The following is a 14542-nucleotide window of genomic DNA, read 5'->3' on the forward strand; positions in this document are numbered from 1 at the left end:
CACCGCCGAATAGTCGGGCCTCGTGCCCTCAGACCTGGGTGAAAAGCGCTTGGACCTCACGCAAACACCGGGCAGCCCACGGCCACGCGAACCCACAATTACGCACCGCGAACCCAGACCTCTGCTCCGTCCGTAGACCCGTAAACCCTCGGACGCGTTGCGGGGGATTCCCTCCTGGCACCACCAGTCTCCGTTTGTTTGGTCCCGGTTCTCAGCTCCAGCTATCTCGGTCTCCACATCAGAGTCTTCAAAAGTTTCAGTATATTCTCCAAAAGTGTCCATTTCTGTGAGATTGAAGAAACTAGCACTGCAGGCTACTCTGCGTCTGTAGCAATGACAGCACGTAAACAAACTATTATAGAACCGGTAACTTATAAGCGCTAGGTGATATTACTCCGCCGCTGCCATAGCCTACTAGGAAGTATGACACGCTGCTGCTGCTGCTGCTGAGACATAAATCCTGGCGATGCATGATGGCTAGAATTGTGTCCGACTTAGCAGCCGACTGCAAAGACGTCACAGACCATATCACGTGACCCAAAACATCGCGGGAACAACTTTTTAAGAGCCGCTTCTTGCAGCACTTGGCAGCGCGGTCTACGACTAGTGATGTGTCGGTCGCGAACGATCCGGCTCTAAGAGCCGGCTCTTTGAAGTGAACGACGGGAACCGGCTCCTCACTGGGAGCCGATTTTTTTATTTTATTTTTTTTTTTCCTCCGCTAGTTTTGGTGAAAGCCACAGGTGATTGGTCAATATGTGTGGCGGCAACTGCGTGGCCATACACAGAGCAGTGGGGGCGGGGGACAGGGAGGTTCAGTAGTGGTGTTGAATTTTGCTGTCTGTTGCTGACTTGCTGTTATGTATCCCAGCCCTATATTAGAATATGAGTCAATATTATGTGATTGCTTATTAGGAACTATACTCTCGGACTGTATTATACATTGCGTCTATCAGTGTGTGCATGTTCTGTGAACATGTATTCAAAGGCTGTCCCCTCATAGCTGATTAATTGTTTGATTTGGACTTTGTTGTCTTTGTTTATTAGGTTATATTGTAGGCTATAAATTATGCCAAAGAGGCAGTTGACATTCCACATGATATGATGTTTAAGTAACCTTGGCACTGCGTTAAACCTTTATTCTCTTCTAGTAAGTGTGTTAGTGGATTTTGCTGAGGATTGTTGTGTTACTGTATTTTACCAGCCCGGACCCAAACACAAAAGTTGGAAGTGTGTGTGTGTGTGTGTGTGTGTGTGTGTGTGTGTGTGTGTGTGTGTGTGTGTGTGTGTGTGTGTGTGTCAATGCATGTAGGTGTGGGCGTGAACGTGCGCGAGTGGGCAAGGCCAGGGTGGCCTGGTTACATGACTGACTCCTGGCCTGAAAAAGTCTCCCAGTCCGGCCCTGGGTCTGGTTAATACAAACACAGAATGATAATACAAATATACAAAAAAAAAAAGAATGCCTTCCACATTCCGCCTTGCGTGTGTGTATATATATGTGTGTGTATATATATGTGTGTGTATATATATATATATATATATATATATATATATATATATATATATATAACATATCCTCTTTGGTTTGCTGCCGTGTTCTATCGCTTGAGCACCATAGTCACGTTGACTTTGTTGTCCGACTTGACGGCGTTTGGCTATGGTCTTTTTTAGAGCCCGACACCTGCAGCTCTCATCGGCATGATAAGTCAAGTCAAGTCAAGCCAAGACCATCCTGAACAAGCAAAGCAGCAGCGCACCCCGGGCGCATGGCACATCAAGCGGTCGGGTGCTCACTGATGCCGTCCTGCAACTTCAGCGAGGCACAATCACCGCCATCAACAACGTTGCAGATGAGCTACGGCAAACGCGCAATGTGATTAATAAAATAATACGTTTACAATGAACACTGATTGTTGTCTTCCTTATATTACAAACGCATAACATCCTCACGGATTCTTGCGCCCTGTTGATACCCCTCCAGTCGGGCAGGGGGCCGAGGCTCATCATGCTGGGGTCTCTACCACCTTTGCCGGGTGGAGTCTGCCTCCTGAAGTTTGGTAAAGTTGCGCTCTCCACGCTCCACGACTGAGCGCGCACGAGCGTGCCACTCATTATAGCGCATTTCCTCTGCGCTCTGGTGGTTTAAAAACGAGGATAAAGTGTAACAATTATACGATGGCTTAATGGCTGTATGTATGTGCGTTGATGATATATGCACATAAATAAGTAGAATATTTAGTTATTCCCGCTGTTCTACAGTGATCTAATGGAAGGTATTTATTGTATACTGCATTACATGCATTTGGGCCGTCTCCTCCTCCTGCGGTGACAGCGCTGATTCAATATTTCAAAATGATTTTGATTTAAGATACAAGTCAGATTTTAAAAGAAGGTGGTAATATGAAAAACACTTTCACTCATTAAAAGCGCCAAAAACATTGCTGGAGTTCATCATGATAACGCAGATGACGTATGATATGGAGTGTAATTAAATGTGTGCGTACGCAAGCTTTATAAATGTGGCCCCTGCTCCCTGAACTGCTCAGGGCAACAAGCGTCTTGTCCGCTCCTAGTTTCAAACGCGGAAGTGAGTCGGGACGAGACGTGAGCAGGAGCAGGAGAGTGAGAAGGATTGGATTGGAACATTTAAAGTTTGGCTCAGGTAAAAAAATCGTAGACTAGAGCTTTGAAGGTTGAACTCATTGTGCAGCTCACCGGTAAGTCTGAGACAAAATATCTGCATTAATAGCTCAAACTTATAATTAGCCATTGTGAGAAATTAAGTTTTTACGAAGTGCATTTATGAGGATGTTTGGTTTATTCTAAATATATTTAGTGCTGAACTTAAGTACAATTTGAAGTATTTGTATTTTACTTGAGTATTTCCCTTCTCTGCTTTTTCATACTTCTACTCCACTACATTTGTTTTCTATTTTGTTACTTTGTAGATTAATCTTATCGGGCGATAAAAAAAAAAATATCGCCGTTAATCAATTCTCAAAGTTGGGTTGGGAGCTGGGCTATGATCACTGTCACTTTCATTTCAGCGCGGATGTATACCTGGCCGAATTGCACTGTAGGGTGTTGTGCCAGTGTAGGTATCCCCGACAGAAATTGTTTCGGCAGGTGTTGTGCCAGTGTAGGTATCCCCGACAGAAATTGTTTCCCCTGGCTGCGGGAACTATACTTCCTCTGTCTATTTTGAGGGGGGGATACAGTATCCCCCCCTACAGATACAAATTCTGGCAGACAGGTAAACGTCTGAAATAATCTGTTTCCCCCCATAACTTTGTGTATAAGAGAAGAAACGTGCTCATAATCCCAGAGGTTATAGAGTAGTATCTAAAGAACACACAAAATAAATCATTTGATCCTCAGACTTCATCTGTCTACTATAGTACATTTCGAGTGAAGTAGCTTAAATAGACGTAATTGAAGCCAGAAAACAATCACAGTGGTCTTGATTTTGGATATTGACGTATATTTAGTTCGACAAATTCCATACCAGGACTTGAATTACAGCGTGTTATATGTCAAATCACATGAGGAAATGATTACCTTCGTTTTGCCGTTCAGTACTAGTACGACGTTACGACGTACAAAAGAATAAAATCATAACGTTGCTCCGCCTTCAGGCTTCCGCCTGAATGAATGCGCGCTCCCGCAGCCAGGGGAAACAATTTCTGTCGGGGATACCTACACTGGCACAACACCTGGTTTGCTTCAGGAACAATTTATTTTTAAGAAGCTTCCCAATGGAAACCTCGACAAGACTAAGGTTGTTTGTACCTTTTGCAATGCGGAATTAGTAAGTCATTATTTAGGTAGCACCAGTGGTGTAGTGGAGGGTATACGCAGGTATACGGGTATACCCACTTCTTTTTCTGGTGGTTTACAGTATACCCACCTATCAGCCAGAAAGCCATTGGAATATATGGGAGAGTATACCCACTTCCTCCTCTGTAACCTACCCATCTACCTAGCAGTACACCCACCTCATCAACTACCACCACACCACTGGGTAGCACACATATTATGAATGCCTTCGGCAGAATGCAAATGAGCCATTTTAATCTAGATTAATTCCAAGATTACAGTGAGATTAATCTTGATTAAAAAAATGAATATATGCCCACCACTACTTTTTACTTTTAGAATTTAAAGTACATGTTGATGCTAATACGTTTATACTTTAAAATTAAATTAACCTGCCGTTGATAATTCTGCATTAATTGAATTTTTTTTTATATATATATATATATATATATATATATATATATATATATATATATATATATTTTTAGCATTTAAAGGGACTTAGGGCAGGATTTGTGAAAAAATAAACATTCACTTTAAGTCTTTTAATGCTAATGGGTGATGAAGCGTTCAAAACCAAAAAGAATGAGACCACACACATATCTCCCCATTGCCTTGAACAGGCTGTGTGCTGCATGATGTACTGCAATTCGTGGTCCGAATTTCCCGCGCAGTCCGGCGGACGTGACGTCAAATGACGCTGAATGCGCGTACTCGACGGCTTGGAGACCGGAAAAAGACAAGCGCGGTGGATTCAAGTACTGTATGTGTAGTAATGGACTCTGTTTGCTGCAGCGGGCTGACGGTCCGGGCTGGATTCTGCGCAGTAGGTGTGGACGGCGGTTGGTAACGGCTGGACGGTGAATGGGTAGGAGATGGCAGACGCTAGTGACGGATCAGGAAGTGAGATGGGAATTGAAGTGGATGGCGGGAGCGAAGATGACTGGAGTTTGCCAGGGAAGGTAAACAAGAGAAAACGTAGGGAAGAAAGACAGCAAAGAGATAGAGGTAGCTCAGAAAGATCGGATTGCGACGGAGGTGCTACAGCAGTAGTGAAGGAGAGTGAGGAATATAAGATCATCATAAAACTTTCTCAAGACGGTGCGTCGTTCGGTGAGTGGAACCCTATTACGACGAAGGCGATTCATAAGGCTGTGGGTGAAATAAAGAAAGCTAAAGTGTTGCGTAATGGATCAGTGTTGATCTTCTGTAGGAGTAGCATACAACAAGGAAAGGCCATAAGACTGGACAAGATTGAGGGTAAAAAAGTGCAGTGCTCAATACCCGAAGATCGGAAGAAATCGATTAGGGGCGTCATTTCAGGGATACCTACGGTTGTGTCAACGGACCAGATTAAAGAAAATGTGATGGGAGCAAAGGTGTTGGAAGCCAGACGACTGAAAGCAAACAGAAATGGAGAGAAATGTGACAGCCTGTCTGTGGTGTTAACATTTGATGAACCCAGGTTGCCGATCAAAGTGTACATAGGATACATGAGCTACGAAGTGAGAGCATTTGTTCCGCCACCACTAAGATGCTTTAAATGTCAAAAGTATGGCCATGTAGCAGCAGTTTGCAAAGGCAAACAAAGATGCGGTAGATGTGCAGGTGAGCACGAGTATGGCAAGTGTAAAGAGGGGGCTAAGCTAAAATGCTGCAACTGTGGAGGTGAGCATACATCTGCTTACCGAGGGTGTGAAATGAGCAAAAAAGCAGCTGAGGTGCAGAAAGTCAAAATATCCCAGGGGATTTCATATGCAGAGGCGGCGAAGAAAGTAAAACAGACAGTTGCCCCTAAACCAGTGGCAGTAGAAGAGAACCCCAGACCATGTGGAGAATGTGCTAAGGCTAAAAACATAAAGGATGATATGCTGATGGTAGGAAAGAATGAATTTGTGCTATTTATGGTTGAGGTAATCAATTGTTCAGCACAAGCAAGCAGAAAAACCGAAAAAATTAAGATCATTGTGAGGGCAGCTGAGAAATATCTGGGTCTGGAGGGGATAAGCTGGGAAGCAGTAGAGGACATGTTAGCTAGAGAAGCATCAAACTCTCAGACATGGATTGGAGGATCATCATGTTCTTAATTATATTACAGTGGAATGCAAGGAGTTTTACCTCTAATGGACAAGAATTTAAAAAGTTTATGGAAAATCTGTCAGACAAGCCGCATGTAATATGTGTACAAGAAACATGGTTAAAGCCACAGTGGGACTTTGTTATATATGGGTACACTGCAATAAGGAAGGATAGGGAAACCGGGAATGGGGGAGGAGTGGCAACATTTGTGATGAATGGGTTGAGCTATAATTTAGTTAAGATAGGAAAGGAGCAAGAATCTATTGTAATCAAGGTGTGGTCAGGAAAGAGTAGCATTACAATAATAAATTACTATAACCCATGCAACAGACTGAGCACTGATATACTGAATGATGCAAGTGGGCCAACACAAGGGAAGGTAATATGGTGTGGGGACTTCAATGCACATAGCCCATTATGGGGGAGCAATAATACAGATGCAAACGGGTCAGTAATAGAGGAGTTTATGGATGATATGGGTTTGGTGTGTATTAATGATGGAAGAGGTACGCGATATAATAGCTCACAGAACACAGAAAGTGCAATTGATCTGACGCTCACGTCCACTGAAATTGCAGGGGTCAGTACTTGAGATGTCTTAAACCAGTCAACAATAGGAAGTGATAATTACCCAATATTGGTCAAAGTAGGAATAGAAGTATATCAAGAGGGGGGTGCAAGGACACCAAGGTGGAAGTTGGATGAAGCAGATTGGGGTACATTCCAAATAATAAGTGAAGGCAGGTGTGTAAAACTACTGGAAGAGAGTATGATAAATATAGAAGAAATGAACGAAAAATTGGTAACAGCATTGATACAGACAGCAGATGAAACTATTCCAAAGAGTAGTGGAAGCAAGCGGAGAAAGAGTGTGCCGTGGTGGGATGATAACTGTAGCAAAGCAATCAAAATGAGAAATAGAGCATTTAGACATCTGAAAGCTCACCACACACTAGACACATTAATACAATACAAGAGAGCACAAGCAGTAGTACGGAAAACAATAAGATCAGCAAAACGGTCATACTGGAAACAATATTGTAATAAAATTGGGAGAGAGACTCAGCTGGCAGAAGTATGGGGTATGATCAGGAAAATGAACGGCATAAAAAGAAACTTTGAAATCCCAGTGATACATAGCAATAACATAACAGCAATCAGTACGGTAGAAAAGGCAGAGCTCCTAGCGAAGACGTTTGTCACAGTTCACAGCTCAGAAAATGTATCAGTTAAAGCAAACAGTGCAGAGACAACACTCTTGCACAACAAATAGGAGGCTCAGTAAGAAGAAGCACTTTGTCAGGTGGTGACCTAGATCTGCCTTTTTCTTTATTTGAGTTAAGGAGAGCAGTTATAAATGCGCGGCAAACCTCACCAGGGAAAGATGGTGTATGCTACAGCATGTTAGCTCATTTGACAGATAACGCACTGGAAGCAGTGTTAAGGCTGTTTAATAATATATGGGAAACAGGTAAACTTCCTTCAACATGGAAGCAATCAGTTATAATACCAATACTTAAACCAGGCAAAGACCCATCAAGTCCCTCTAGCTATAGACCCATTGCATTAACATCACAGTTAGGGAAAACCATGGAACGGTTGGTAACAGAGAGACTGTCACATTTTCTGGAAAGTAAAGACCTTCTCTCAAACTACCAGAGTGGTTTCCGTAAAGGAAGAGGGACGATGGATAGTGTTTTATGTTTGGAATCAGAAATAAGGAAGGCTCAGACTAACAAAGAAATGGTGATTGCTGTATTTTTTTATGTAGAAAAAGCATATGATATGCTATGGAAGGAAGGGCTACTCATCAAACTCAATAGATTTGGGGTAAATGGAAAACTTTACAACTGGGTGTTAGATTTTATGTTTGAAAGAACAATAGAGGTTAAGGTGGGCACAGAATATTCTAAAACATATCGCGTAGAGAATAGAACGCCACAGGGAAGTGTCTGCAGCCCAATCCTTTTTAATGTTATGATTAATGATATCTTTGAGCAGGTTGAGCAAGGTATAGGCAAATCATTGTATGCAGATGACGGGGCATTATGGACAAGGGGCCGGAATCTTGCATATATACAGAAGAAACTGCAGAGAGCAATTGCAACAGTGGAGCAGTGGGCAGATGAGTGGGGCTTTAAGTTTTCTGTTGCAAAGACACAATGTATATGTTTTTCTGGTCGCCACAAAGAGGCTTCTTTGAAGTTATATGGTCAAAAAATTGAGCAGGTCAGAGTTGCCAGATTGCTTGGAATGTGGATGGATGAAAAATTAACATGGAGACAGCACATTGACAAAGTGAGGGATAAGTGCAAGAGAGTCAATAACCTCTTAAGATGCCTGTCAGGAAGAGACTGGGGTGCAACCAGAGCGTCTCTGTTAAATATCTATCATGCAATTATGAGAGCAACACTTGATTATGGGTGTTTAGGCTATCTAGCAGCAGCGGATAGTCATCTGAAAAAGCTGGATGTGCAGCAAACACAGGGACTGAGAACATGTAGTGGAGCTTTTAAATCCTCTCCAGCAGCAGCCATACAGGTGGAAATGGGGGAGCAACCATTACGGATCAGGAGAACCAAACTTCTGTTGGCATACTGGATAAATTTACAAGGGCATAGGACATCACATCCTGCTAAAACCATCCTGGAGGACTGCTGGGAACACAATAAATCCAATATTATGAGTTTTGGGTGGATTGGAAATATAAAAGCAGTACAAGCAGGTTTAGAGCATATACAGTTCAGTCCGACAGTCCCACATTCATGTACTCCTCCCTGGTTATACATAACACCATCAGTAAACTTTGATATACAGCAACAGTTGAAGAAAAGAAAAAGGCATGTCTCGGCGGGAAGGGTAGCTGAAAGCTATCTGGAGCAACATATTTCAGACAAGACGGTAATCTATACTGATGGGTCAAAAGACCCAGATACTGGTAGAACAGGAGCTGCAGTTTTCATTCCACAATACAAAATACACATCAAGAAAAGAACCACGGACCATTTATCAGTGTATACAGTTGAGCTTGTAGCTATCATTTTAGGCTTGGAGTGGATAGAGGAAAATAACCATAACAATACACTAATAGCGTCTGACAGTTGGGCAGCACTTACAAGCATCAAAACCATGAAATCGTGTAGACAAGATCTCATATATCAAATACATAATCTACTTCTCAGAATGCACAACAAGGGCATGACAGTTTGCTTCATTTGGGTTCCTGCCCATGTAGGGATAGAAGGAAATGAGGAAGTTGACATGCTGGCCAAACAATCACTCAGATCACTCACGGTAGAGACAGTAATTCCATTATGTAGGGCAGAGGGTAAATCAATAATCAAGAAACATTTGGGGAAAGTATGGCAAGAATACTGGGACATCCAAGACACAGGAAGACACCTTTATAACTTACAGAAACAGGTTGGGTTGGGAAGAAGGAGGGGCAGGAACCGCAGGGAGGAAGCAGTCATCACACGACTTAGGATAGGGCACACAGGACTGAACGGTACATTACAAAAAATAGGGAAGCATCCGGATGGCCAATGTGACCAATGTGAGCAGACTGAATCTGTCCAACATGTGCTGCTGGACTGTAGAGGGTACGAGGAAGAAAGAAGAATATTGGCAGCAGCTGCAGAGAAATCCATGGGGGTATTTAGTATGGAGAACCTGCTAGGAACAGAGGCAGACAGTATGCTCAAGCATTTGATGACATATCTGATAGATACAGGCCTAATGGAGAGGATATAATTCTAACATTATTTAGTTTTGTTATTTAGTTTCCTGTTTTTTTTGGTTTGTTTGTTTTTTTTTTTTTTTTTTTTTTTTATATTGGTATATTTGCTTTGTTTGTTTGTTTTAATTTATTTTGGTCTGCCAATCTACTGTTCGGTAATGCACACTTAAGTTGGTTTGCCAACCGCCAATAAACACCAAAGAAGAAGAAGAAGAAGAAGAAGAAGAAGAAGAAGAAGAAGAAGAAGAAGAAGAAGAAGAAGAAGAAGAAGAAGGAGGAGGATGGAGGCTGCTTCAATTTGAACTGAAAACAGATGCCGACATGGCTAGTAACCAGGTAAGAATACATTACAGGTCATGTTTACGGCTTGATTTGAAAATCTTATGAGATCACCGAGGACTCGGAATGAGCTAAAGTGCAAAGTAGCGTTAGCTGCTAACATGTAACTTAGTCCAACGCTGTGTAACACTGAATAATTACAGACTGCGCATTGTCCACGGCCCTTTAGTCTGAAACCGAATAGTTATAAATATGTCCCTTTATATATGGGACCGAAAGCCCAACTGTTATCCGGGAGGTGACGTTAGCAGCTGGCTGTAGCAACAGGCTAACGATTTGTTCGTGTCTGTGTAGTCATATTAGCCGCTAGCTACACCCAGCGAGCCGGCTCCCCGGCTGCTTCGTGAGTGTAGGGGATAAAGCTATATCATACACACAGCACCGGCTCCCGTCTCGTTCCCGTCCCCGGGAAATACAGTATTTAGGGGGTACAGTAACGGTATTCACAGGCTGTGTGTTAGGGGCTATTGTGTTGACGTGTTGATGATACTGTTATGATGTAGCTGAATAAAAGGCATTTAGAGCTAACCGTGAAGTGCACAATCGCATGTAAACAAGCTCAGAGAGAGAGCTTTTAGCATTTATTTTTTTTTGACTTGTGTTGTACCTTCCACACAAGATTGCTCCAGACATTATACATTGCGTTGTATGTAAAGCAGAAGAAATTGTTTGTAAAAGTGAAGCGCACAATATTACCGAACGACTGAGACGCGTATTTTCACAATATTATTGTTGCAGGCAAACATTGTATGGCCATAGTTGTTCTGGTCAAAGAGAAAAGACACCAAGGTAGCAAAGTCACAGCCAGCTTGCTGACTCAGACTGTAACTTTTTAAAATATTGCTGTTTTCCAGCTACCAGAAGAAGCAAACTCCTGAAGCAGCTACTCAGGGAAGTAAGGAGATGAGAACATCAACACCCAGCAAGCGGACAGCTGCTAAAATCTCTCATCGATTATCACCAATCGAACCAGTGTCTGAGGGGTTGGTATGTTTTCAGGAATTTCAATCTTTTCAGAATATAGACAAAACATTGAAAAATATTATAATATAAAATAACATGAAGTGCTGACATGTATTTAGCCACACTTCCCAACTACACCACACCACTGATTACACTGGTGACATTATCTTGACAGGGAAGATATTCTAATGGCTGGAGTTGGAGCATTGGTATGTGTTCTAACGCTACTGTTCTCCTCTCTCCATAAAGGCCTCAGCTACATGATCCAGAGATGTGAGCAAGAGAAGAGAGAGAAGACAAGACCGTCTTGTTTACCAGACGTTTATTTTATTATAAACGTATAAAAAATAAATACAAAATAAAACTATGTACATACTGCAAATTGGAAAAATACTTTGTTTTTCTGTAAACTTTGAAAATAAATATAAAAATATAGACTGTACATAAATGGTTTTTATTTTTGGATGAAATCTTTGGCTGAAAAATGTTATTTTTTGAGGTATTGTAGAAATTGTCAGTCCGGCACCCTAAATGGAGCTTCCTTGTAACCTGTGTAATTCGCAAAAGGGTCAGGGAATTTGGCCCGGATGCGAATAACATAGCAGCTCGGTATCGGCCTCCGGTTCCCTCTTCCCAGACGCCCATTCTGCCATATCGTAAATTGCCGGTAGGCAGCAAACCGAAACTCTCTGTTATCGCTGCCCACATCTTGGCTGTCCTCCAGAGCGAAGATGTCGTTCCACGTCATCCTGACCAGACGCAGTGTACCCTCATCCAGGAAGTACATCTCCAGATGGGCACTCCTGCTCAGACACTGGTCCGGAGCCTGCCGACAGCACAAGTTCTCCATTTGGGTTGGCATGCGTCGGCAGTTCAGGCAGGTGCACCAAGCAGGCTGCCCTCTATCTGGAACATGTGTGCCACTCCTTCCAGAGTCAATTCCAAATCCTGAAACAAAAACATTGAGAACAATAATAATAAGAATAACTTTAGTAATCCTCAAAGGGATGTTATGATTTTATTTGATGTTATTTTTATTCTGATTCAACTTAGTATAATACCAGTTATGACATATTGACATTTCTGTTTTTCTTGTATTTACTTTGTTTTCATCAGTGCTATTCATACCATTTATATTGTCTCATAATGGAAATGGTTTCACAAATTATCTCAGTGACACTGGCACATAACACTTGGCTTGAGACATTGAATCATACTACTGCTGTTACATGATAATGACTGTACACGTATGTCAGCTTGTTAGCAAGCTTTATCCAATGTTATAAATATTAGCTATGTTGGTAATTACCACAGTCAGAAATTAGCTGCAGCCACAAAGCCAAATGCTCTTCAAATACCATAACGTTGGTGGCAGGCACATTAGCTTCACTCACCAGTCACAAAACAATGGTTATCTCTAGCTCGTTATTCACCGTGGCTGGTGAAGTTTGAACTTTAGTAACCATTTGGCCAGTGTGAGGTAAACGTACTTTACATTACAACTGTCATTTTGCTGAATGAATGCGCTAATGTTGTCAAAGAAACATCTAAAATAAACACTTGTTTACTTACTTCGTCGCTTGACATGATGCTGTTCGCAGATGTATGCTACCAACGTAGTTCCGCGGAGGCATGTGCGGAGGTCTTGCAGTAAACAGTCACGTGAACAGCGAGTAAATAAATAACCGTGTCAGAGCATCAGCTGCACTGAAGAGTTCATGCGCGCTCCCGCGCCGGCTTGGCATATGGCTGCAGTTACCCTAACGGCCGTCGTGTCACTGTTGAGTCTTATTTCTTGATCCTGCCCTAAGTCCCTTTAATTGCTTGTTGATTGTTGTTTTTTCTTCCTTTTAACCTTCTCTGACCCAGATTAATTTCCTATCATGGCTGCTTTGGTTTTGAAGCTTCCTCTCGCTTTTTTCCTTTTACCAGAACTGAGCGATTATTAGGCTTTTGTGTTTGTGTTTATCGTTTATTTAGTCGTTGTTCTTTTTTTAATGGACTAAAATATAATTTATCTTGGGCAAAGTGAAAAAGAAAATGGTGATGAAGGGCATGTTATGTCTGGTGGAAGTATTCAAATCTTTTACTTCAGTAAAAGTCCTGCATTCCAAATGGTATTTAAGGAAAAGTAGTATTGGCATCAAAATACATAATAAGTACATTGAGATTTTCCCTTTCAGATATATATTAAATTAATTAAATGTATGAATTGATTTATTAACAATGAACTTAAGTTATCAAATAGATGTAGAGAAGTAGAAAGATGCATCAAATGCAAATATAAATACCTCAAAACTGTACAGAAGTTGAGTAAAAGTATTTACCTGCAGCATTGTGTATTCTAGTATATTGGTTAACATTTGTGGTTAAACATCTGTAAAAATACTGTTGAATAAATGAACTGAAAGATTAGAGATTTACATTTTTTGTCATTTTATTTCAGGGTGCAGAGCCGGAGAAACAACAGGATGGGCGTCATTTAAAAACATCAAGAGATTAAAAGATAATCATATATATTAAAAGAAAAGGATGAGACATGAAAAATGAGACAGACGATGAGTTGGTTGCTTATTCTCTGTCTGCGGGGAACTATGAGCAGCTTGGTCGTCCTCCGTCCGAGACATACGATGAGCTGCTTGGTGGTCCTCTGTCTGAGGGGAACTATGAGCAGCTTGGTCGTCCTCCGTCCGAGACATACCCTGTGCCGCTTAATGATCCTCCGTCCAAGACATACCCTGTGCCGCTTTATGATCCTCCGTCCAAGACATACCCTGTGCCGCTTTATCATCCTCCGTCCAAGACATACCCTGTGCCGCTTTATGATCCTCCGTCCAAGACATACCCTGTGCTGCTTGGTGGTCCTCTGTCTGAGGGGAACTATGAGCAGCTTGGTCGTCCTCCGTCCGAGACATACCCTGTGCCACTTTATCGTCCTCTGTCCATGACATACCCTGTGCCGCTTTATGATCCTCCGTCCAAGACATACCCTGTGCTGCTTGGTGGTCCTCTGTCTGAGGGGAACTATGAGCAGCTTGGTCGTCCTCCGTCCGAGACATACCCTGTGCCGCTTTATCGTCCTCTGTCCAAGACAAACCCTGTGCCGCTTTATGATCCTCCGTACAAGACATACCCTGTGCTGCTTGGTGGTCCTCTGTCTGAGGGGAACTATGAGCAGCTTGGTCGTCCTCCGTCCGAGACATACCCTGTGCCGCTTTATCATCCTCCGTCCAAGACATACCCTGTGCCGCTTTATGATCCTCCGTCCAAGACATACCCTGTGCTGCTTGGTGGTCCTCTGTCTGAGGGGAACTATGAGCAGCTTGGTCGTCCTCCGTCCGAGACATACCCTGTGCCGCTTGGTCATCCTCCGTCCAAGACATACCCTGTGCCGCTTGGTGCTCCTCTGTCTAAGAGGGACTATGAGCCACGTGGTGGTGCTCTGTTTGAGACAGACGATGAGTGGACTAGTAGTCTTCCATCTGAGACAAAGCATCATCAGTTTGGTTCATCTAACATAGCAAAATTTGCGTCGGGTCAGCTTCCCAACATAGAGATGTCTTCTGCACTTGCTCGGAAGCGAGTCAGGAGCCCCATCTTCCCAAA

At 42.5% G+C, this 14542-nt stretch overlaps 1 long non-coding RNA gene across 2 annotated transcripts; it reads left to right on the top strand.

The window, feature by feature from the left end:
- The first annotated feature begins 10271 nt into the window (after positions 1–10271).
- LOC311029099 lies at positions 10272–11341 on the top strand. Of its 2 annotated transcripts, none has more exons than XR_014598851.1 (3): positions 10272–10412; positions 10828–10960; positions 11186–11341. It is a non-coding gene; the product is annotated as an uncharacterized lncRNA (long non-coding RNA). The 2 variants fall into 2 exon arrangements; XR_014598852.1 differs by having other exon boundaries at positions 10828–10956; positions 11186–11310.
- Positions 11342–14542: the final 3201 nt, after the last annotated feature.

This window comes from Eutrigla gurnardus, assembly GCF_963514095.1.
Source record: "Eutrigla gurnardus genome assembly, chromosome: 18".
Classification (NCBI taxonomy): domain Eukaryota; kingdom Metazoa; phylum Chordata; class Actinopteri; order Perciformes; family Triglidae; genus Eutrigla; species Eutrigla gurnardus.